The 25,291-nt window shown below is 45.1% G+C and overlaps 1 protein-coding gene across 1 annotated transcript in view; it reads left to right on the forward strand.

Moving 5' to 3' along the window:
- Window positions 1-1,048: 1,048 nt before the first annotated feature.
- Window positions 1,049-25,291, forward strand: part of LOC139748290 (uncharacterized) — a 165,844-nt gene continuing 141,601 nt past the window's right edge. The window contains exon 1 of the mRNA XM_071661277.1: window positions 1,049-1,310. The gene's annotated coding sequence lies outside the window, so the exon portion shown is untranslated. The remainder of the gene's footprint in view (window positions 1,311-25,291) is intronic.

The raw sequence follows: 25,291 nt of genomic DNA on the forward strand, positions 1-25,291 counted from the left end.
TTCATCATGGGTCAATTTGTGATTGTACCACAAGACAGTTAACGTCCTTAAGAACTTCGGGCGGCCTTGTGACTAACCTAACTACTACATGACCATCATAAGAGTTGTGACAAGGTTAGTATGCAAGTGTCGCTCGTACACCACTGTGTTCAGTACAGATTGAGACGACAATGTGTCAACTTCATATTGTATATACGACTCGTGGACAAACTTGTGGTGGTTGCGTAGTCTTAGGTGAGTTGGTGAAAGTTTAAGTACAGACAAGATTACTAATACGTCTGGCAGTCAGCGCAAGAGAAAGGTATTATCGTACCAGACCATCTTTTCCTCTATCTTCAGTTTATTAAGTTAGATGTGAGAGCACATCACTTGGATTTCTGATCGATATGAGAACTGAAGATTAATCTTGTCAGGTGTGGAAAATTTGAAATTATATGGCAATAGTTTCATTTCTTATTGATTTTCGTCGTAGCTCTGCTCTAACTTGCTAATTATTTCTCGTAACTCATTGTTGTATGACATGGTTAGTTAGCCTCATTTTCAGGTGTATACTGACGAATGTATGTCATTAGAGAACAAGACACGTGTATGTACAGGTCGTGCCTATTTTGAGTTGGTTAGATTGAGTTAGGTTGCTTATTCCGGGACAGAAATACAACTGGTTAACATGCTGTCATCAACCCACATCCCAAGGTCACCGAGTGTCTGACGTGGACGTTTAAGGATCTTGGCATGATGGGCAATTGGAAATTGACGGCCATTAAACCTACCATCAATATGTGGGAGGTTGACACTAGGCGTCTTAAGCTGCCATGTTGTTGAAAAAGCCTCAGTTTGGTTGGTAGTCCTGGGAGTGACTCAGTTTGGTACCATTAACTCGACTCTGTCGGTGAGACATCGGAGGGGTTGGCAATACTGGCAGCACATGGGGTGCGGTCTCGTTGACCAGAATGGCGGAGCGGACGGTGCGGTAGTGTTGGTCGGCCTGGCGGCGTGCGGCACAGTTGGCTAGCCTGGCAGAGCTGTTGGCCCCTTTGCCACTCGCCCCTGACATTAGTCAGTTCGGTTGGACTGTGCTGTTCACATTGGTCTCTATACTGGGCGCTGACCACACCAAACTGGGCACATTACATAGCTGTTGGTTGCTCGTGTGGTGTTGCTTGTTATCTTGTTTCTCTGTTGAAGTGTGTTTGAGACAAGTATTGTGTGACGAAGTGTACGCCAATCAGGACGACTTTACGTTCTACGTCATCGTCTCATGTTCGCCAGTGCTTTGGACGAGTCACCAACCGGCTTTGTGTATACCATGTGTATGTACATTACTAAAGGAATTGTATAAACACCTACATATACGCACACACACACACACTGGCCATACATACATACATACATACATACATACATACATACATACATATAGTTCAGGTGTTCAAGGTTTTTCGTTTGGCTGTTATAACCTCACAGTGACGGGTCTTCACGTTGCTGGCAGCTGATAGGCCGAAAGCTTATCACATATCCAACCAGCCACTACACACAGGTTTACTTCCCTCAACACGTGCACCTGTCTACTCTCACAGGTATGCATTTCCCCTTCCTCACACACACACACACACACACACACACACACACACACGTTTTCAAATTTATAAAAGCTCGTACAGTTTCGTATTTACTTTCAATACTTTACATATACAAATATACTTCCCACCCTCCCCACTCCCGACCCCCATCACACACACACACACACACACACACACACACACACACACACACACACACATGTACACATTCATAGGTTGCTACAGACAGACGCGCCCACATGTATACAGCTCCTCCCACCGACGTTTGTATACAATCTTTATTTTGCAGGGATGAAACTCATGTTTTGCTGATGAAAGCAGAACATCCATTGTCAACAAAGGATTACATGTGAGTTATGTAGGCCTTTGTTTGCCTGCACTCAAGTTAACTTGTTCTGCAAGTAGAGAGATAGTTTAAGCCCACCAGTGTGATCAAATATATTACCCCTGGCCTGGATGACCTGACCATTGACCTCACCCTCCAACAGTCAGGTAAGAGGTAGATTGTCCTCCTCCTGGCGGCCAGCATTGTAGTTATGAAGAGAGAAAAGCAAATTATGAATTTCGTGCGCGACACATTTCTGATTGATATTCGCCATCGTGTGACAATCGTATTCATTGAAATTGTGATATAAAAGATGTATTCCGTTGACCGAAGTCGATTCAGCAGAACCTAACTTCAGAGCATTGCATCCTTTCAATGGTAGAAATAAAACCCGGTTTAGAAGGTTTGGAATTTCTGTTTTGTATGTCATGTGTCTACCACCAGGCCAGTTTTGCATATTAATTTCCCTTGAGATCTGTTTGGCTTTTGGTATTAAGATCCTCTAGTGATGTTCAGCAATTCAGCTTTTTAGATCTATAATGTCGTTTGTAGAGGATAGTGTTTTGGTTGGTGTAAAAGAAAGTATACCAGTCGTGCCATTGTGAGAATATGGCGAGGGGAGATATTGCATGAGGAAAATGTTTAGGTCTCGGGTCACGGCGGTAATAATGGTTGTACAGGTGACTGGAAGAATCACATACGACCACTGGAATTTACCTGAGCGGAAGGATTCAGTGGAAGTTGTTATGGCTCAGCAGTGTCAGGTGAACTGTGAAACGAGCGAGGTGGTAAATAAGTGTGAGCTGGAATGTATTGACTAAGTGTCATCCCAGGACTATAAACGAGTGATGGGTGTCAAGCAAACATTATAATTGTTGCCCTGGGGTATGAACGAGTAAGGAGTGCTAACCAAGTGCCAGCCCAGGGGTATGAACGAGTAAGGAGTGCTAACCAAGTGCCAGCCCAGGGGTATGAACGAGTAAGGAGTGCTAACCAAGTGCCAGCCCAGGGGTATGAACGAGTGAGGAGTGTTGAGTATCCACCCTGGACTGCAGACGAGTGAGGAGTGTTACCGAATGTAAGCCCTGGGATATTTAACGAGTGGGGAGTGTTAACCATGTGTCATCCCTGGGATATAAACGAGTGAGTAGTATTGTCAGCCCAGGAGTACTAACGAGTGAGGAATGTCAACCAAGTGTCAGCTGGGTGTTAAACGATCGAGAAGTCTTGGTGAAGTGTTGACTAAATTGTAAATGAGAAGTATAAGCTGGTATCCTATTACTGAAACTAGTGATGTCAAAGTATCAGCCCAGTAGTGTAAACGAGACGTGTGAATCACTGTAGTGAAAACGAATAATGCAAAAGTATCGACCAAGTGGAATAAACGAGAGTAAAATGAGAATGAAGTGTCAGCCCGGGTCATGAAACGAGCGGTGTATCAGTCAAGTAGTGTAAACGCGGGAAGAGTAAATAAAGTGTTAGATTAGCAGTGTAAATGAGTGAAGTGTAAACTGTCAGCTTGAAAGTGAAAACGAGTGCATATAAATAGGCAGTCATGTGAGAAAAAAAGGGGTAATTAATTTATTAAACTAGTGAACGAGTGAACTGTAAACATTAAAGTTATAGTTTTAGGAGTGTTACCTGTGTCTCAGCTGACCAGTGAAAGTTGGTCTGGTATTTCCATAGTGTTGCCAGGGAGTGTAGATTGGTGAAGTGTTTCCATAGTGTCGCCAGGGAGTGTAGGTTGGTGAAGTGTTTCCATAGTGTCGCCAGGGAGTGTAGATTGGTGAAGTGTTTCCATAGTGTCGCCAGGGAGTGTAGGTTGGTGAAGTGTTTCCATAGTGTCGCCAGGGAGTGTAGATTGGTGAAGTGTTTCCATAGTGTCGCCAGGGAGTGTAGGTTGGTGAAGTGTTTCCATAGTGTTGCCAGGGAGTGTAGATTGGTGAAGTGTTTCCATAGTGTTGCCAGGGAGTGTAGATTGGTGAAGTGTTTCCATAGTGTCGCCAGGAAGTGTAGATTGGTGAAGTGTTTCCATAGTGTCGCCAGGAAGTGTAGATTGGTGAAGTGTTGCCAAGGAATCATAACTAGTGAAGTGTTACCAATGTCGGGTTGGGAGTGTGAGGTAGTTTGAGATGGTACCAAAGTGGAAGCGAGGGAGTGTTGTTATAAGTAAGTGATTATCGACGCCTTAAGAACTACTTACAGATTAGAGAAAACCGCTTATCATAGAACTTTTATAGAAGTAATATTTACCATGGATGTGCGTTGGAGAATTTTTAGAATATTTTTTTTCTTGAATGTGAGAATGGGAATGGTTAAGATCAGGGAAGAATTGGGGTCAACGTATGAATGGTTGAACGATGTACATAAACCGTCTCACTTACCGTAATGGCCGTCATCTGTGGCGGAAATGAACGAGCGTTTTAAGGTGGTATTGCTGCTGGAGACCACGTGGGTCAAGTGCATGTTGGGACATTGGCCACGGCGCCACCAGCCAGACCCTCCCTCCCGGCCCGGCCCGGCCCGGCCCGGCCAGTCGTCTGCTGTGTTGACGGAAAAAAAAGTTTCTTTGGCAGTTAGGGTGACGCTGAAGGTGTGTGTGTGTGTGTGTGTGTGTGTGTGTGTCATTAGCACTGATGATTATGATAAATCTCTGGTGTAGTGAGAACATAGGTGGGTTACGGTGTAGTATTTTTTATGATTTATATGTGCATTAACTGGTCTTTAGGTCATGAATTCTACATTTTCCTGTATTGTCATCGTCTTTGCTATCACCTCTCCATCTTTAGGTCGAAAACTTTATTTTTTTACAAAAGTATCACTTGACGGTTTTAATGAGTGAAATATTAGCAAATTATCAGGCATGGGATGTGAACAGGTGAAGGACGTTTTGAACGTGTCAGCCATGATTGTTAAACAAGTATTCCCAGGGTAATTACGTCTTTGTACAAGAGTGAAAAAGAGTTAAACACTCCTTGGGCAAATCCTAGTAGTATATGTATCCCGAAGGTTGTTTTGTTAGAAGAATAATTACCATAACAGCTTAAACTTCCTCAAGTTTTTGTGGAAAACACAACTTGTTATCCACTTATGTTGTTGGTAGCCATGTGGACACCACCAGTGTTATCCACTTGTTGGTAGCCATGTGGACACCACCAGTGTTATCCACTTGTGTTGTTGGTAGCCATGTGGACACCACCAGTGTTATCCACTTGTGTTGTTGGTAGCCATGTGGACACCACCAGTGTTATCCACTTGTGTTGTTGGTAGCCATGTGGACACCACCAGTGTTATCCACTTGCGTTGTTGGTAGCCATGTGGACACCACCAGTGTTATCCACTTGTGTTGGTGGTAGCCATGTGGACGACACCAGTGTTATCCACTTGTGTTGTTGGTAGCCATGTGGACGACACCAGTGTTATCCACTTGTGTTGTTGGTAGCCATGTGGACGACACCAGTGTTATCCACTTGTGTTGGTGGTAGCCATGTGGACGACACCAGTGTTATCCACTTGTGTTGAAGGTAGCCATGTGGACGACACCAGTGAGACGTGGGTTTAGGAACACCAGAACCTCGGAGACGATTTGTGTGTCGAAGGCTCCGGTCGAAGGACCACAAGACCAGTAATTAACTCACTAAGTAAACCCTGGTGGAGTGACAGATGAATGAAGAGTGGGAATACTGGATTGGGGGAAAATGGGAAGCTTGCCCTTTTAGAAAATGGAAAAGGTGCCGAGTGTTAGGAAAGACATGGTACTGAGTTCCACAGTTTATTGGTGTAAATTAATAACTTAAATTCCGAAACCTCGTAGGTCTGGAGTGTTGTTATACTAAATAGCCTAAATTAATGCAATCTGACATATGTTTTGCTAATCATAGGATGTACACGAGTTGTTTTTTTTGTTTGCTTTTCGGTATAATGATCTTGGATATTATGATGCTTCGTATATTGTAGTTATCCTCCGCTTCTGTGACTCACGACGCTGAGTAATGAAGCTACGGATTATGGCCCGTCGTGTGACATGGAAGTGTAGAGGTCAACCTTGGAGTGGCTGGAGCGAAGGTGTGTGTGAGTCAGGGCGGAGTACTGACTGTGAGGGAGGACCTGGGGTCTCGTGTGAGGGAGGACCTGGGGTCTCGTGTGAGGGAGGACCTGGGGTCTCGTGTGAGGGAGGACCTGGGGTCTCGTGTGAGGGAGGACCTGGGGTCTCGTGTCTGGTCAGCCTAGCCACAAGGGCGGGGCCTCGCTCGGGTCACAGGTGTAGAAGTGTGAGGTCAGGGCGACTGTGGGGGGGTTGTGGGAGAGGCTTGAGTCTTGTGTAGTTTTATTTATCATTAGATAATTTAAGGCGGGTGGGTGGGGGCTGGAATACAATGCCAATCTGCATAATTAATGTGTAGTTACAGTTATGGGCGGGGTTGAATGAGTTGAGCTGAGCCTCCAGGAACCCGTGGGTCCACAGACCCGCTGCTGCATGGGAGCTGATGATGAACTCTTGACACCCACGTATACTGGAGGGAATATGAACACCACACATGATGTGGAGAGAAATGTCAGTTACTGTAAAATCAATCTTAAGGAAACTGTGTAGGACTGGAGGTTGTCTGACGTGGTCGTGCCACTCTTGGTTGATGTGGTCGAACCCTGGCATGTCAAGGAGGAGACATATGTCGTGTTGAACACCGTCTGTAAAGGTTTAGATGTCGGGAAATACTACATTGAACTGGAGTTCATCATGAACGCTAAGTCGTGAGTTTGTTTTGCCCCGGTTAACTGTTTATGTGTTCGATGTTGCTTCTGTGGGTATTAATTATGTAATTTTGTAATCAAAGATGCTGATCAATGTGGAACATTTAGTACTCGTTAATTTCATTCGTATGTTATGGATTGCCTCGTTTACCCGTCGTGCAGTGGTTCAAGACGAGAGGATGTTTATAACTCGACAAAATATCATCTGTAATACAATGGAACGAACATTACACTCGCCTAAAGTCAATTTCTCACGCTGGGTAATGTTACATCCCACACAGACTTCCTAACTTCAGCTGAATGTAAAACTTGTGGAATTCCTTCAACGTGTCAGGTCTGACCCACCATTATCAAACAAGACTTTTAGTAGTCCTGGCTGACCACCAGTGTGGCATGATACAGTCTTATGCTGTGGTTCCAGATGAAGACCATGTAACGAGGGACGACTCCCGAAACACAGAGCTGGTCGTAAACACCACGCCACACTGACCTTCCCAGACCCCAAGACCAGGTAAAGTTACCATCCACTTATGTACGACAAACTTTTTTCGGTGGCGATCAAACACAACGTTATCGGATCCGTTTTTATTCTTATATGAATGGCACAATGCCAGTAATATGTTTCACGATTAAACAGAGGTTATTAACCTCTTCTCGAGAGGGAGAGAAACGTTGCGTGGAAATGTTAACAAATATTGTATTAACGTATCTGTAAAGGAAGACTTGGAAGCGTACTCGATTTTCTTAACTTTTCCCCACAGAGGAAATGACGTCATGTGCGCATCATGATTATTAACTGTATTTGTTGACATATTTAGTGATGGCGATTGAGTTTTGATAGTTTTGATGATGAGGATGATGTTTTATGGTTAGTTTAGTGCCATAATGTACTTAGTTTTGATGATGTTTTATGGTTGGTTTAGTGCCATAATGTAGTTAGTTTTGATGATGTTTTGTGGTTTATTGCCATAATGTAGTTAGTTTTGATGATGTTTTGTGGTTTAGTGCCATAATGTAGTTAGTTTTGATGATGTTTTATGGTTAGTTTAGTGCCATAATGTAGTTAGTTTTGATGATGTTTTATGGTTAGTTTAGTGCCATCATGTAGTTAGTTTTGATGATGTTTTATGGTTAGTGCCATAAAGTAGGTAGCCTATTGACCCGTTTAGATTATGTGAGTTGAGGAACATTTGCTAACTTTAGCTAGAAGTGCAGGTGGCTGGGGTTACCATGTTGTGTCTGTCATACATGTTTCACCAATGGTAGTACTGATATTTTTTTTTGTATAACTGAAGTAAAGCCACATTCTTTCAGGTATTTTTTTTATTATTTCATTGTGATAGGATAAACAAATGGAATGTACCACATGAATGATACTTTGAAAAGAAATTTGGAAAAGTGAAGGGATAAGTTTCTATGTACCAGATAATATATGGTTGTCTAAGTTAACGATTAGAAAGTAAAATGTGGTGCAAATATGGTTAGACATTCTAGTTTTGCTGATGGAAACTTCTTAAACGTGTTTACCCCTCCTAAAAAAGTATACCAAATTTCAGTACTTGATTAATTTGGAATTATCAAACTTTTGCCCGCCAGTTTTTCATTGTTTGTAAAAGGATTTTGGAGCCTGAATGATCATTCATGTTCAAAGTATAGGAATTTAATTTGAAACGTGTGAATAGCTAAATCGGGTCTGTTCGTCCGGGAGCATTACAGAGTAGGACACCCAAATAATAAGACCACAGGAGAACGAGAAGGGGAAAGGAAAGAAAAATGCTTCCCACGTATTCCCTACGTGTCATAGAAGGCGACTAAAATTTTAGGGAAGGGAGGAGGAGCTGGAAATCCTCCCCTCTCGTTTATAATTTTCCAAAAGAAGGAACAGAGAAGGGGGCCAAGTGAGGATATTCCCTCTGGGGCTCACTCCTCTGTTCTTAACGCTACCTCGCTAACGCGGGATGGGGCGAATATATATATATATATATACACACAAGGCATTTGATTTCTGTGTCGTTCTTGTGTCTCCCCTGACGATGTGATCGTTACACAAAAGTGCACTTGGGAACTTACCGTGTTTCATTTTCCTCGTGGTTTTATGCAATACCATCCATACCCGCCGCCTTGCCGACTTTCATCTTCCACAAAGCTTTACCAAACCATTCTCACTGACCCTCTCACTTCGCACATCACCCTGACCAAAACACCCTGTATATGCCACTCTTAGACACATTCAACAAACCTTCAAAATACTCACTCCATCTCCTTCTCACATCACCACTACTTGTTATCACCTCTCCATTAGCGCCCGTCACTGAAGTTCCCATTTGTTCTCTTGTCCTACGCACGTTATTTACCTCCTTCCAAAACATCTTTATTCTTAAAATTTAATGATACTCTCTCACCCCAACTCTCATTTGCCCTCTTTTTCTCGTCTTGCACCTTTCTCTTGACCTCCTGTCGCCTTCTTTTATACATCTCCCAGTCATTTGCACTACTTCCCTGCAGGTATCATCCATACGGCTCTCTCGTCTCTTTCACTAACAACTTAACTTCTTCATCCCACCACTCACTCTTTCTAATCTGCCCACCTCCCATCTTTCTCATGCCATATGCATATTTTGCGCAAGCCATCACTGCTTCCCGAAATATATACCATTCTGCAGTCAATCTCTCCTGGTACTTCCTCACACAAGTCTCCTTCCCAAGCTCTCTTACCCTCACCATTCTCTTCACCCCAACATTCTTTCTTTTCTGAAAACCTCTACAAATATTCACCTTAGCCTCCACAAGATAATGATCAGACATCTCTCCAATTGCACCTCTCAGCACATTAACATCCAAAAGTCTCTTTCGCGCGCCTATCCATTAACACTTAATCCAGTGACGCTCTCTGGCCATCTCTCCTACTTACATACGTGTACTTATGTATATCTCTTATCAAGCCAGGTATTCCCAATCGCCAGTCCTTTTTTAGCAAAACAATTCCACAAGCTCTTCACAGTTTCCATTTACAACCCAGAACACCCCATGTACACCACTTATACCTCAACTGCCACATTACGCACCTTCGTATGTAAATCACCCATCACTATAACTCGGTCTCGTGCATCAAAGCTGGTAACACACTCATTCAGCTGTTCCCAAAACACTTGCCTCTCATGACTAGGTGCATAGGCACCAATAATCACGCATCTCTTTTCATCCACTTTCACTTTTGTCCACATCAATCTAGAGTTTACTTGCACTCTATCACCTACTCCCACAACTCCTGCTTCAGGAGTAGTGCTAATCCTTCCTTTGCTCTTGTCCTCTCACTAACCCCTGACTTTACTTCCAAGACATTCCCAGACCACTTTCCCCCTTTACCCTTGAGCTTCGTTTCACTCAGAGCCAAAACATCCAGGTTCCTTTCCTCAAACATACTACCTATCTCTCCTTTTTTCTCATCTTTGTTACATCCACACACATTTAGACACCCCAATCTGAGCCTTCGAGGGGATGAGCACTCCCCGCGTGACTTCTCTGTTTCCCACTTTAGAAATTTGAATATGAAGAGGGGAGGGTTTCCAGCCCCCCGCTCCCGTCCCTTTTAGTCGCCTTCTACGACACGCAGGGAATACGTGGGAAGTATTCTTTCTCCCCATCCCCAGGGATATATATATATATATATATATATATATATATATATATATATATATATATATATATATATATATATTTTTTTTTTTTTTTTTTTTTTTATACCTCGTCGCTGTCTCCCGCGGTTGCGAGGTAGCGCAAGGAAACAGACGAAAGAAATGGCCCAACCCCCCCCCCATACACATGTACATACACACGTCCACACACGCAAATATACATACCTACACAGCTTTCCATGGTTTACCCCGGACGCTTCACATGCCTTGATTCAATCCACTGACAGCACGTCAACCCCTGTATACCACATCGCTCCAATTCACTCTATTCCTTGCCCTCCTTTCACCCTCCTGCATGTTCAGGCCCCGATCACACAAAATCCTTTTCACTCCATCTTTCCACCTCCAATTTGGTCTCCCTCTTCTCCTCGTTCCCTCCACCTCCGACACATATATCCTCTTGGTCAATCTTTCCTCACTCATTCTCTCCATGTGCCCAAACCATTTCAAAACACCCTCTTCTGCTCTCTCAACCACGCTCTTTTTATTTCCACACATCTCTCTTACCCTTACGTTACTTACTCGATCAAACCACCTCACACCACACATTGTCCTCAAACATCTCATTTCCAGCACATCCATCCTCCTGCGCACAACTCTATCCATAGCCCACGCCTCGCAACCATACAACATTGTTGGAACCACTATTCCTTCAAACATACCCATTTTTGCTTTCCGAGATAATGTTCTCGACTTCCACACATATTTCAAGGCTCCCAAAATTTTCGCCCCCTCCCCCACCCTATGATCCACTTCCGCTTCCATGGTTCCATCCGCTGACAGATCCACTCCCAGATATCTAAAACACTTCACTTCCTCCAGTTTTTCTCCATTCAAACTCACCTCCCAATTGACTTGACCCTCAACCCTACTGTACCTAATAACCTTGCTCTTATTCACATTTACTCTTAACTTTCTTCTTCCACACACTTTACCAAACTCCGTCACCAGCTTCTGCAGTTTCTCACATGAATCCGCCACCAGCGCTGTATCATCAGCGAACAACAACTGACTCACTTCCCAAGCTCTCTCATCCCCAACAGACTTCATACTTGCCCCTCTTTCCAAGACTCTTGCATTTACCTCCCTAACAACCCCATCCATAAACAAATTAAACAACCATGGAGACATCACACACCCCTGCCGCAAACCTACATTCACTGAGAACCAATCACTTTCCTCTCTTCCTACACGTACACATGCCTTACATCCTCGATAAAAACTTTTCACTGCTTCTAACAACTTGCCTCCCACACCATATATTCTTAATACCTTCCACAGAGCATCTCTATCAACTCTATCATATGCCTTCTCCAGATCCATAAATGCTACATACAAATCCATTTGCTTTTCTAAGTATTTCTCACATACATTCTTCAAAGCAAACACCTGATCCACACATCCTCTACCACTTCTGAAACCACACTGCTCTTCCCCAATCTGATGCTCTGTACCTGCCTTCACCCTCTCAATCAATACCCTCCCATATAATTTACCAGGAATACTCAACAAACTTATACCTCTGTAATTTGAGCACTCACTCTTATCCCCTTTGCCTTTGTACAATGGCACTATGCACGCATTCCGCCAATCCTCAGGCACCTCACCATGAGTCATACATACATTAAATAACCTTACCAACCAGTCAACAATACAGTCACCCCCTTTTTTAATAAATTCCACTGCAATACCATCCAAACCTGCTGCCTTGCCGGCTTTCATCTTCCGCAAAGCTTTTACTACCTCTTCTCTGTTTACCAAATCATTTTCCCTAACCCTCTCACTTTGCACACCACCTCGACCCAAACACCCTATATCTGCCACTCTGTCATCAGACACATTCAACAAACCTTCAAAATACTCACTCCATCTCCTTCTCACATCACCACTACTTGTTATCACCTCCCCATTTACGCTCTTCACTGAAGTTCCCATTTGCTCCCTTGTCTTTCGCACCCTATTTACCTCCTTCCAGAACATCTTTTTATTCTCCCTAAAATTTACTGATAGTCTCTCACCCCAACTCTCATTTGCCCTTTTTTTCACCTCTTGCACCTTTCTCTTGACCTCCTGTCTCTTTCTTTTATACTTCTCCCACTCAATTGCATTTTTTCCCTGCAAAAATCGTCCAAATGCCTCTCTCTTCTCTTTCACTAATACTCTTACTTCTTCATCCCACCACTCACTACCCTTTCTAAACAGCCCACCTCCCACTCTTCTCATGCCACAAGCATCTTTTGCGCAATCCATCACTGATTCCCTAAATACATCCCATTCCTCCCCCACTCCCCTTACTTCCATTGTTCTCACCTTTTTCCATTCTGTACACAGTCTCTCCTGATACTTCCTCACCCAGGTCTCCTTCCCAAGCTCACTTACTCTCACCACCTTCTTCACCCCAACATTCACTCTTCTTTTCTGAAAACCCATACTAATCTTCACCTTAGCCTATATATATATATATATATATATATATATATATATAAAAGAGGATAGAATTGATGGACAAGGTGAGATCTGATTGTGTCATTATCGAGCAAAATCAACACAGACGGAGTCAGACAACCATGCAGATGGTCACCTGTGATGCTTACTTCGTATGATAAAGAGGCCACATGTGGGCGCTCTTCTAATATTGCTTAGATAGTGAGGATCAAAGTATCATAGTGTAAGAATAGTGTAAGGAATTAGTACGTGTAATAAGCTGTGGCGTGTAGCATCATGAGTAGAGCTGTAGGTTAGGTTTAGAAATTAAGTTGTACGGGACATGTCATCATAACACTTGCCATTTTGGATTACGCCATATACAGAAGTTTAGTATTTACGGTGCTCAGTTAAATACATAGAGTGATACAGTTTCAAATAAGGTCACCACGAAAATGTATCGAGTGTGGAAGTGACAAAAGTGAAGTGGGAAGTTGACAAAGAGACATACTGAAGTAATAAACCATGGAAATTAAAATGATCGCCCGTCTGTTGACATGATGGATTCAACGCTGTGTTGTAGGAGGCCCCGGGGAGCACGGCCGGCCTGGCCTGGTGATGGAGGACGCAGGGCCATTGTTTGGCCAGACACACACACGCCCATACACCCCTCCCTCCCGCCCACCTACTAAAATTCCAGCTAAGACCATGTGTTACACACTCGCGCGAACGATCACCACCTGAGAACGAGAAGTCACCGAGCAGTTGAGAATTAGCTTGTTTGTTGACTACGTATTTGTTGACACTAAATATTTGTGTTAAGATGAATGCCACATGATTTCTGATACTATGAGGTGTTGGATGTCTTAAGTAAACGTCGGCTGACCCCATGCATAATGATTATGTTACTAGTGTTACAACCAGTTACATATTAAGAGTCCAGTCATTGCGTGTTGACGCATATTTAATTGTCAGATGATGTACACTCGTGTTAATCTGTTTAGGTATTAGATGTAAGAAGGTTATTGGCTGTTCCTTAGCCCACAGGAAAGCGAGTAGTCGAAGTATGCTTGGCAGCCCATTGGCCTAGTTGGGTCATTAATGTCTGAATTAAGTGGTTTTACTTAAACCATGGCTATGGGCCCCCATGGTACTCTCACTTGAACATCAACTAGCAATAATAATACCAAGTAAATACCACTATCAATGATAACGTAACGACAGTATCTTTGTATTCCGTTTATTGTTGTTTTGTATTCTCCAGCATTATTGTATTTTCTTTCTCTTTTTGCTAACCCTCTTTCTTTGCGCTACCTCGCTAACGCGGGAGACAGCGACAAAGTATAATAAATGAATATATATATATATATATATATATATATATATATATATATATATATATATATATATATATATATGCAAGAGTTTTGGAAAGAGGGGCAAGTATGCAGTCTGTTCTGGATGAGAGAGCTTGGGAAGTGAGTCAGTTGTTGTTCGCTGATGATACAGCGCTGGTGGCTGATTCATGTAAGAAACTGCAGAAGCTGGTGATTGAGTTTGGTAAAGTGTGTGAAAGAAGAAAGTTAAGAGTAAATGTGAATAAGAGCAATGTCATTAGGTACAGTAGGGTTGAGGGTCAAGTCAATTGGGAGGTGAGTTTGAATGGAGAAAAACTGGAGGAAGTGAAGTGTTTTAGATATCTGGGAGTGGATCTGGCAGCGGATGGAACCATGGAAGCGGAAGTGAATCATAGGGTGGGAGAGGGGGCGAAAATTCTGGGAGCCTTGAAGAATGTTTGGAAGTCGAGAACATTATCTCGGAAAGCAAAAATGGGTATGTTTGAAGGAATAGTGGTTCCAACAATGTTGTATGGTTGCGAGGCGTGGGCTATGGATAGAGTTGTGCGCAGGATGGTGGATGTGCTGGAAATGAGATGTTTGAGGACAATATGTGGTGTGAGGTGGTTTGATCGAGTAAGTAATGTAAGGGTGAGAGAGAGGTGTGGAAATGAAAAAGAGTGTGGTTGAGAGAGCAGAAGAGGGTGTTTTGAAATGGTTTGGTCACATGGAGAGAATGAGTGAGGAAAGATTGACCAAGAGGATATATGTGTCAGAGGTGGAGGGAACGAAGAGAAGTGGGAGACCAAATTGGAGGTGGAAAGATGGAGTGAAAAAGATTTTGAGTGATCGGGGCCTGAACATGCAGGAGGGTGAAAGGCGTGCAAGGAATAGAGTGAATTGGAACGATGTGGTATACCGGGGTCGACGTGCTGTCAATGGATTGAAGCAGGGCATGTGAAGCGTCTGGGGTAAACCCTGGAAAGTTGTGTGGGACCTGGATGTGGAAAGGGAGCTGTGGTTTCGGTGCATTATTACATGACAGCTAGAGACTGAGTGTGAACGAAAGTGGCCTTTGGTGTCTTTTCCTAGCGCTACCTCGCACACATGAGGGGGGAGGGGGTTGTTATTCCATGTGTGGCGAGGTGGCGATGGGAACAAATAAAGGCAGACTATGAATTATGTACATGTGTATATATGTATATGTCTGTGTGTGTATATATATGTGTACATTGAGATGTATAGGTATGTATATTTGCGTGTGTGGACGTGTATGTATATACATGTGTATGTAGGCGGGTTGGGCCAGTCTTTCGTCAGTTTCCTTGCGCTACCTCGCTAACGCGGGAGACAGCGACAAAGCAAAATAAAAAGTATATATATATATATATATATATATATATATATATATATATATATATATATATATATATATATACGAATAAAGTGCTTATGAACGCGCACCTTCATAGAACATACAAACCTCCAACAGCCAGGATCGAACCCGGGACCCCGTGTGCCACAGGCGGAAATGCTACACTAGCGGTAGCATTTCCGCCTGTGGCACAGGGGTCCCGGGTTCGATCCTGGCTGTTGAAGGTTTGTATGATATATATATGTGTGTGTGTGTGTGTGTGTGTGTGTGTGTGTGTGTGTGTGTGTGTGTGTGTGTGTGTGTGTGAATATAGAGCATATAACATACAAAGCTCCAACAACCAGGATCGAACCCGGGTACCCTTCCTTCATCTGCTACGCAGGGGTCCCGGGTTCGGTCCTAGCAGTTGGAGGTTTGTATGATATGTGAACTTGTAGGCCAAGAGGGAAAATCGAAGCAGGAAATTTTGCTTAAGCGCTTTCGTGTATTTCAACACATGTTAAGAAGCAAATAGTAGCAAATCACAGATGGAGGAAAATATACAGAGACATCAGAGTAGATATGAACAGGATCACATCTTCCACGGTGATCAAGGAGGCGTAGTATGGTCACCCACGTGGGGTCACGAGGTCACTCGGGTAACAAACCCGACCTTACTACTCAGGTCACTACGGGTGTGTCAGGTCATCGACTTTCTTGCACGTCACATTTATTTCGGCTGGGCCTGTGACCTTACCTTACCTGAAGTGTACATTACGATGGTTTGGGAGGTCATCTACCCCCACAGCTGGGTCTGGCACCTTACCTTACCTTACGTATACCTTACGATGGTTTGGGAGGTCTTCTACCCCCACAGCTGGGTCTGGCACCTTACCTTACCTTACGTATACCTTACGATGGTATGGGAGGTCTTCTACCTCCATAGCTGGGCCTGTGACCTTACCTTACCTTACGTATACCTTACGATGGTATGGGAGGTCTTCTACCCCCATAGCTGGGCCTGTGACCTTACCTTACCTTACGTATACCTTACGATGGTTTGGGAGGTCTTCTACCCCCACAGTTGGGTCTGGCACCTTACCTTACCTGAAACGTACATTACGATGGTTTGGGAGGTCTTCTACCCCCCACAGCTGGGTCTGGCACCTTACCTTACGTATACCTTACGATGATTTGGGAGGTCTTTACCCCCACAGCTGAGTCTGGCACCTTACCTTACGTATACCTTACGATGGTTTGGGAGGTCTTCTACCCCCACAGCTGGGTCTGGCACCTTACCTTACCTTACGTATACCTTACGATGGTTTGGGAGGTCTTCTACCCCCACAGCTGGGTCTGGCATCTTACCTTACCTTACGTATACTCTACGATGGTTTGGGCGGTCTTCTACCCCCACAGCTGGGTCTGGCACCTTACCTTACCTTACGTATACTCTACGATGGCTTGGGAGGTCTTCTACCCCCACAGCTGGGTCTGGCACCTTACTTTACGTATACCTTACGATGGTTTGGGAGGTCTTCTACCCCCACAGCTGGGTCTGGCATCTTACCTTACCTTACGTATACTCTACGATGGCTTGGGAGGTCTTCTACCCCCACAGCTGGGTCTGGCACCTTACCTTACGTATACCTTACGATGGTTTGGGAGGTCTTCTACCTCCACAGCTGGGTCTGGCACCTTACCTTACCTTACGTATACCTTACGATGGTTTGGGTGGTCTTCTACCCCTATAAATACTTTACCTGCTGCCTTACAGAGGTGTAGGAGGCGTTCCTCCGTTGTATGATGTGGGGACTAAGTTGTCGTGTTCCGCTCCTCAGCTAGGCTGTTGGAGGCGCCAGTCCCTCCATCAATAGGTCTGTGCAACCAGCACATCCTGTCTGGTCTGTACCACTTTGCTGACACTTGTCTACTCCCTTGATTTACTGAGTCCTACGTACTCAGATGTACGCGACGAATGTTTACCACCACAACCCATGCATTGTGTCAGGGTTGTATGTATACTGAGACATGCCAAGTGTCCTGGATTAGGCGGGAGACTGGCGCAAACATCCCAGGTCTGCCGCCAGAGAACGTGGACCTCCGTGCGACGTGGTGAGGTTCTGTTATTATGATACTTTCTCGTGTGTAATCGTAGTGTTTATTACTGACTAAATATGTACAGTTAAACGCAGGTGAGGTTTTGGTTCATTATGTATGCACGTTCACATCCTTATCAACAGTTTGCGTTACATTGTTAAGGGTGAATGAAGCGATGATTACAAATATGAGTGACGCTGGATGTGTTCGTCCGCTGAGATATACATAATATCACTTACTCAGGATCTTCCAGTTTAGCGTCTCCACGATACCCAGTGACCTTAACAACATTATGGCACAGTACATCCATTAACTAGTATGATTAACGTCAAATGACATTGTTCATCGTTGGAACTCGTTTAACGTAAATCGTTTTTTTTTTTTTTTATTTCGTGAACAAACATGGCGGATGATGAAGTTGCACGCACGATTATTACCGTAAAGAAAATTCTCAGTTGAAAATAAGTTCCCATGTAAAGTTCTAATTTCCAGAAATAGATTCATTTCACAGTGATCAGTAATTGTTTTGGGACTTGTTACAAACTTGAACGTTATTATCAAATGCCATGTTGCTAAAGATAGCGGACTGCCGCTGAGATAGAAGTTTACGAACCCGCCTCTGACTCCGAACGCAAGAGGTCGAAGCTGTACCGAGTCTTACTTGTCTTTCCGTTGGTCGAGACACGTCTCGGTGTTAGGCGTGTTGTCGACTGGACTTGTTCACTTGAGTTACAGCCAGCCCAGCTCTGCCCTTGGTGGGCAAAGCATTTTTTTTTACCTGTGGTTTTGGGGATCTCGCGTCGATCAAGTTTACCCTGAAAGTTGTTTTGGTGTTCATTGTTGCACGTGTCTGTGTCTGTGATGACATTTAGTAGATGGCTACGGTGATGGATGATGTACTGTCATGATGTTCCCTCCATTCAGTGGAACAGCTGCTGAGCTGTGGTATTATCTTCCGTGCCACATTCGTTCACACTCAGTCTCTAGCTTTCATGTATAATGCTCCGAAACCACACCTCCCTTTCCACATCCAGGACCCACAGAACTTTCCATGGTTTACCCCAGACGCTTCACGTTCCCTGGTTCAATCCATTGACAGCACGTCGACCCCGGTATACCACATTGTTCCAATTCACTCTATTCCTTGCACGCTTTTCACCCTCCATGTTCAGGCCCCGTGTTCCAATTCACTCTATTCTTTGCACGCCTTTCACCCTCCTGCATGTTCAGGCCCGATCACTCAAAATCCTTTTCACTCCATCTTTCCACCTCCAATTTGGTCTTTCACTTCTCCTCGTTCCCTCCACCTCTGACACATATATCCTCTTTGTCAATCCCTCACTCATTCTCTCCATATGACCAGACCATTTCAATACACCCTCTTCTGCTCTCTCATCCACACTCTTTTTATTACCACACATCTCTCTTTATTTACTTACTCGATCAAACCACCTCACACCACATATTGTCCTCAAACATCTCATTTCCAGCACATCCACCCTCCTTTGCACAACTCTATCTATAGCCCACGCCTCACAACCATACAACATTGTTGGAACTACTATTCCTTCAAACATACCCATTTTTGCTTTCCAAGATAACGTTCTCGACTTCCACACATTTTTCATCGCTCCCAGAACTTTCGCCCCCTCCTCCACCCTATGATTCACATCCGCTTCCATGGTTCCATCCGCTGCTAAATCCACTCCCATATATCTAAAACACTTCACTTCCTCCAGTTTTTCTCCATTCAAACTTTTCCTCCCAACTGACTTGTACCTCAACCCTACTGTACCTAATAACCTTGCTCTTATTCACATTTACTCTTAACGTTCTTCTTTCACACACTTTACCAAACTCAGTCACCAGCTTCTGCAGTTTCTCACACGAATCAGCCACCAGCGCTGTATCATCAGCGAACAACAACTGACTCACTTCCCAACAACTGACTCTCATCCACAACAAACTGCATACTTGCCCCTTTTTCCAAAACTCTTGCATTCACCTCCCTAACAACCCCATCCATAAACAAATCAAACAACCATGGAGACATCACACACCCCTGCCGCAAACCTACATTCACTGAGAACCAATCACTTTCCTCTCTTCTTACACGTACACATGCCTTACATGATCGTTAAGAAAAACTTTTCACTGCTTCTAACAGCTTGCCTCCCACGCCATATATTCTTAATACCTTCCACAGAGCATCTCTATCAACTCTATCATATGCCTTCTCCAGACTCATAAATGCTACATACAAATCTATTTGCTTTTCTAAGTATTTCTCACATATATTCTTCAAAGTAAACACCTGATCCACACATCCTCTACCACTTCTGAAACTACACTGCTCTTCCCCAATCTGATGCTCTGTACATGCCTTCACCCTCTCAATCAATACCCTCTCATATAATTTACCAGGGATACTCAACAAACTTATACCTCTGTAATTTGAGCACTCACTCTTATCCCCTTTGCCTTTGTATAATGGCACTATGTAAGCATTCCGCCAATCCTCAGGCACTTCACCATGAGTCATACATACATTAAATAACCTTACTAACCAGTCAACAATACAGTCACCCCCTTTTTTAATAAATTCCACTGCAATACCATCCAAACCCGCTGCCTTGCCGGCTTTCATCTTCCGCAAAGCTTTTACTACCTCTTCTGTTTACCAAATCATTCTCCCTAACCCTCTCACTTTGCACACCACCTCGACCAAAGCACCCTATATCACACACAGTTGAGGTTAGCTTTGCCAGGTCTGTGGGTCGACACCAGCAAGCATCGTGGTGGGAGGAGGCCCCGCCCCTTCGCTGTGCATATTTCATACGGCAACATTTCAGAGAAACGTTCACGGTTACAAAGGTCGAGACCTTACGCTGAAGGTGGATGATCACTCTGGAAGATATTTGAACAAATTCCACAACACCACCGACCGACTCCATTATTCTTAACATAATGTATAAGTAACGTCTGTATATAACTGTCAAGGCGATACATGTTATTGTGATAACACTTCACTACTTGGCAGAGTCATAATGGTAGACGAGTGACGGTAGCCTAGCCAGGTGCGTCTGATGGTTCACCTTCAAATAATTACCACGATCTGTTCTTAAACAACGTCCATTGTTAAGCTGAAGACCGAACCAGGTTTCACTAACCAGCTTAGACTATATATATATATATATAATATATATATATATATATATATATATATATATATATATATATATATATATATCTTTCTTTCTTTCATACTATTCGCCATTTCCCGCGTTAGCAAGGTAGCGTTAAGAACAGAGGACTGGGCCTCTGAGGGAATATCCTCACCTGGCCTTGTTTATGGATGGGGTTGTTAGGGAGGTGAATGCAAGAGTTTTGGAAAGAGGGGCAAGTATGAAGTCTGTTGTGGATGAGAGAGCTTGGAAGTGAGTCAGTTGTTGTTCGCTGATGATACAGCGCTGGTGGCTGATTCATGTGAGAAACTGCAGAAGCTGGTGACTGAGTTTGGTAAAGTGTGTGAAAGAAGAAAGTTAAGAGTAAATGTGAATAAGAGCAAGGTAACTAGGTACAGTAGGGTTGAGGGTCAAGTCAATTGGGAGGTGAGTTTGAATGGAGAAAAACTGGAGGAAGTGAAGTGTTTTAGATATCTGGGAGTGGATCTGGCAGCGGATGGAACCATGGAAGCGGAAGTGGATCATAGGGTGGGGGAGGGGGCGAAAATTCTGGGAGCCTTGAAGAATGTGTGGAAGTCGAGAACATTATCTCGGAAAGCAAAAATGGGTATGTTTGAAGGAATAGTGGTTCCAACAATGTTGTATGGTTGCGAGGCGTGGGCTATGGATAGAGTTGTGCGCAGGAGGATGGATGTGCTGGAAATGAGATGTTTGAGGACAATGTGTGGTGTGAGGTGGTTTGATCGAGTAAGTAACGTAAGGGTAAGAGAGATGTGTGGAAATAAAAAGAGCGTGGTTGAGAGAGCAGAAGAGGGTGTTTTGAAATGGTTTGGGCACATGGAGAGAATGAGTGAGGAAAGATTGACCAAGAGAATATATGTGTCGGAGGTGGAGGGAACGAGGAGAAGAGGGAGACCAAATTGGAGGTGGAAAGATGGAGTGAAAAAGATTTGTGTGATCGGGGCCTGAGCATGCAGGAGGGTGAAAGGAGGGCAAGGAATAGAGTGAATTGGAGCGATGTGGTATACCGGGGTTGACGTGCTGTCAGTGGATTGAATCAAGGCATGTGAAGCGTCTGGGGTAAACCATGGAAAGCTGTGTAGGTATGTATATTTGCGTGTGTGGACGTATGTATATACATGTGTATGGGGGTGGGTTGGGCCATTTCTTTCGTCTGTTTCCTTGCTGGTTCGGTCTTCAGCTTAACAATGGACGTTGTTTGAGAACAGATCGTGGTAATTATTTGAAGGTGAACCATCAGACGCACCTGGCTAGGCTACCGTCACTCGTCTACCATTATGACTCTGCCAAGTAGTGAAGTGTTATCACAATAACATGTATCGCCTTGACAGTTATATACAGACGTTAGTTATACATTATGTTAAGAATAATGGAGTCGGTCCGTGGTGTTGTGGAATTTGTTCAAATATCTTCCAGAGTGATCATCCACCTTCAGCGTAAGGTCTCGACCTTTGTAACCGTGAACGTTTCTCTGAAATGTTGCCGTATGAAATATGCACAGCGAAGGGGCGGGGCCTCCTCCCACCACGATGCTTGCTGGTGTCGACCCACAGACCTGGCAAACCTAACGTCAACTGTGTTGTTCGGGTAATGTTCACGGAGCGCATCGGACGCCACCAAGTTGAGGAAACGTGGAACACGTTCAATGATCGTACGATCTTGTAATGGTCGTAGTTGCCAGTGTAGACAGCAGACGTAACTCAGCACGAGGAAGAAGGCTAATGTGGGTTTGGTAGAAGGACTATCCTTGGGGGGGGAGGAGGAATCAGTTTAACTGACAGAAGGATAAAGTGGTTAAGGTTCTCCAGGTTACCAGGTGAGCAGGAGGGAGGGTCTGGCGGTGATGACCACAGAGCTTGGCTAGCAAGGAAGCGGTGGGTGTGTCGGAAGATCCCGGTGGTGGCTTAACGATAGGTCTTGGCGAACATCATGAGACGGGTAGAAGGGAATAAGTTGGTTGGCTGGCGCTGCCGTACCTGACGAAGAGGAGAACGAGGAAAGAAAAGAGGAAGATGATCAAGAGTTATGTAAGACACAGCTGTATCATGGGAGGTGCAAAGGTGTGCGGGTTGGTGGAGATGACCTGGGTCTTGCCACTGTCTTCGGTGAAGTTCTTGGAAAATTACGTAGCAGTTCGGAGGAGGTTCTTTCCTGGTGGTGCTGCATGGGTCTTCCAGCGGGGTCATCGCGGACGATTCACCTGACGGAGGAGATATCGAGAGAAACTTGCGTCAGTCGTGAGGAGGGTTGTGGAGGTCAGGTTAGCGTGGCATAAGCTTGTAGCTTTCAAGTAAAAGGGTGCAGCAGGGCAGCTGCCAGTCCTGGAGGGAACCGCAGGTCACTCTTGGTGATGAGGAACCTGCGTCTTGCATGGGCGGCCTGCTGACTGTCGTGCATCATCGCCCGGCACATGTCGAGGAGGAGGTCCGCAGGAAGGTTGTCATTCCAAAACTTTTAGGACAGAGGTGCACCAGAAGTGGTGTCTTGCGTCGCTGGTGAAACCTCACGACTTGTCGTACGTAGCAAGGAACTCCATGAGGGCCTTCCATGGGGAATCCAGTGTTGACTGAAATAAGCGACCCTTGGTTTGTGATGACCGATGAATGCCTTGGTTTGTGATGACCGATGAATGCCTGGGCGCGGAGAGTTAGTAGGCAGCAGAAACCACGCCACGGTGAACAGATCCATCATTATCGACCTCCAGTACGTGCCTCTAGGACGAAGGAAGGATAAGCTGCTGAAGGAACGCAGGATTCTGACTGCCAACCTCAGAACACAACCTCTGGAGGCGGGGGAGTGGACGCACCGCTGGGTAATTGGCTTTAAACCTCCGCCAGAGGCATCGCTCGTTGAGAGCCCAGTACTTTAACTCGACCACTAGGGTGAGCAAAGGAGTGTGAGTTACTGAAAACATGTCGTGCGGTGTAGCGGCGCAGACGATGGAGAGAGGGTTGGTAAGGTTGCTGGGACGTTAGGCCTATCAACTACCAGAGGCCTATGAAGCCTATCTACCGCTAGGAGTCATGAAGGACCAGTGTCAAGGTGCTGCTTCCACCAACCGATAAATAGTGAACTCCCTCTTCAGGTGTTGATGCTAGATCGAAGACCATGTATGTACGGTCTCACTCTGGCTTGTGGCCCACCGTGGCTGAGAGACACTGATGAACTGGGTGTCTGGGGAGGCGGCTGGGTGGGTCTGTGCCCCGTTCTTCAGCAGCTGGTGGAACAGAACCGTGGATGGGGCGTAAGGTTATGGAGAGCAGAACCAACAGATTGGCCAGACTTGTTCTTATCTTCCTCGATGTGGCAGATGTTCGTAGTGAAGTACAAAACGTAGCCAAGGTGATGCGTACCGGGAGGGAGCGGGTATTCCCGGCGCCCGTGAGGACCTGGGACTCTCTGGTTTGAAGGTGGTGAAAGTCTTGTGAAGTGGCTTAGATGGCGAGAAAGTTCTGTCTCGAAAGTGTGTTACTTACCTGCCGCCACGGAAGGCTACATAGACAGAGAAAGCTCGCCGATGAGGTAGTTAAGACTGCACTAAAAGGGCAAAAGGCTCCATGGAGAGGCTACTGAAAGTGTGTGTGGTGAGGTCGGCAATGCGCTGCTTGGGAGGGTCGCTGGCATTCTTCTTCGCTCTCTCTGATGAGATTGTAGAGAGGATGGAGGGATGTGTGCACGACGACAGACCGACCAGTGGTCAAAGTTGACAGCCTCAGGGAGTGTCGCAACTTACTTGGTGACGAGGAAACGCCTCGAATCTTTTACTTTAGCGGTTGTCTGCCAGCAGAGGAGACCTTAGTTCCCAGGAAGGCGAAGGCAAGGGCGCCACACACACTCGCGCACACACACACACACACACACACACACACTTGGACTCATTCGGAGGCCTTAGTTCTGGGAAGATGTGAAAAGTTGGCGAAGATGTGCTGAGCGATGGGTCATATCATCAGTGTAGGTATAACAGGAGGGTAGACCTGGCAGAGGTCGGTCACCGAACTGCTGGAACGTCTCTCACCGTCAGTGGTCCAGAGGGCATGGCGGACGAGCTCGAACAGGCCGAAGGGCGTTGTGTTCGAGGTCTTGGGGGGGAGGGGGGGGATTCTGTTGGACGCCAAAGCTATACAGCTGAACACAGGAGCCAGATCTCTCCGATCTGTGTGAATCAGTGGAGGTCGCAAGCAGAAGGTGCTGGGGGATACCGGATGGGTTAGTGACCCAGTAGTGTAATATCCAGGTGTTGGTAACTACCTCAGGAGCGCCAGGTGTGAGGTACGACACGGGGACCACGATGCCCCAGGGTGTGTAATGCCCCTGTGATGCCACACTCTTCCCCTGGAGCTTTCATCTGTTCCGGGAGCAGGCAATAAGGTCTGGCAGAAGTACAAGGTTCTGAGGTGTGCAGTGGAGTGTGCTTGACATTGGAATCGTCCAGGACGGGGCAATGATGTCGGTAAACTCCGTCAGCAGAACGCGAGTGCTGACATGGTAAGCCAAGACGGCATAATGGTATCGTCAAGG

Source organism: Panulirus ornatus, chromosome 73 (assembly GCF_036320965.1).
Source record: "Panulirus ornatus isolate Po-2019 chromosome 73, ASM3632096v1, whole genome shotgun sequence".
Taxonomy (NCBI): domain Eukaryota; kingdom Metazoa; phylum Arthropoda; class Malacostraca; order Decapoda; family Palinuridae; genus Panulirus; species Panulirus ornatus.